This window comes from Calidris pugnax, unplaced genomic scaffold, assembly GCF_001431845.1.
Source record: "Calidris pugnax isolate Ruff unplaced genomic scaffold, ASM143184v1 scaffold12, whole genome shotgun sequence".
NCBI lineage: Eukaryota > Metazoa > Chordata > Aves > Charadriiformes > Scolopacidae > Calidris > Calidris pugnax.
Window position 1 is genome coordinate 1,222,971 of NW_015090767.1, and position 908 is coordinate 1,223,878.

The 908-nt window shown below is 51.0% G+C and overlaps 1 long non-coding RNA gene across 1 annotated transcript in view; it reads left to right on the forward strand.

The window, feature by feature from the left end:
• Positions 1-701: 701 nt before the first annotated feature.
• LOC106885019 overlaps positions 702-908 on the forward strand; it is a 53,070-nt gene continuing 52,863 nt past the window's right edge. The window contains exon 1 of the long non-coding RNA XR_001411332.1: positions 702-807. This is a non-coding gene — a long non-coding RNA (uncharacterized LOC106885019). The remainder of the gene's footprint in view (positions 808-908) is intronic.

A 908-nucleotide genomic window follows, 5' to 3' on the forward strand; every position in this document is an offset into this window, starting at 1 on the left:
CCTCAGGTTTTCTCTGTCCGGCCGGGAAGGGCTGGCAAGGATGGCGCAAAACGGACTTACTCTTAACTTTTAAACTGCAGGGCTGAAGTAAATGCGGAGATCATTCCGGCTCTGCTGTCTCTCTCTCCCTCTCTATCCTTCAGCAACAGCCTGTCCCCCCCCCCTTCCTCCTCCTCCTCCTCCTCCTTCGCCTCCTCCCCGGAATCCCAAACTAAAAGCTCTCCAAGTCGTAATACCTGGAAATGGGAGATGGAAATGCCCCCGGGGCACCCTTACCTTCCACTCCGAAAAGCTGGCAGGCTATTTCTCTAAACCACTAGCACCACACGTCCCGCCACCAGGGATGGAGACATTCCCCTTCTGTCGGAAGAAGCACCGTTTTTTCCCATTTTTCCCCGGCTCTCTCAGGTTGAAAAAAAATCTCAGGATGAAAAAAAAAAAAGCAGCAGCAGCAGCAGATCAAAAACGCGGCGAGAAAAACCCCCGCACGCCACACACGCACACCCCGCCGAGGGAAAAAAAAAAAAAAAAAAAATATCAAGCCCACTGTCAACCATTTTCAGCACAAATACACGCCATCGCCTTGGGCAGCAGCATTTCTGGGCACTCTTTGGACCTTCCTCAGAGCACTGCTTAGCGAGACTGCAGGGGAAAAAATGGAAGTGGCTGAGCGAGCGAAGGTTTTTTGTTGCCGTTTCTTTTTTTTTTTGTTTGTTTGCTTTTTTGTTTTTTGTTTTTTTTTTACTTGAACCAAAGTCTGAGCCCAGCAGCCCGCGGAGGCGGCGGGTCCGAGCGGAGGATTTGTTGGTGGGTTTTGTTGTTGTTGTTATTACTAATAGACTTATTCCTCTTTCCTCCCTCCTCCTCCTCCTCCTCCTCCCCCGTCAGGCTCTAATGCGCGGGGGTGG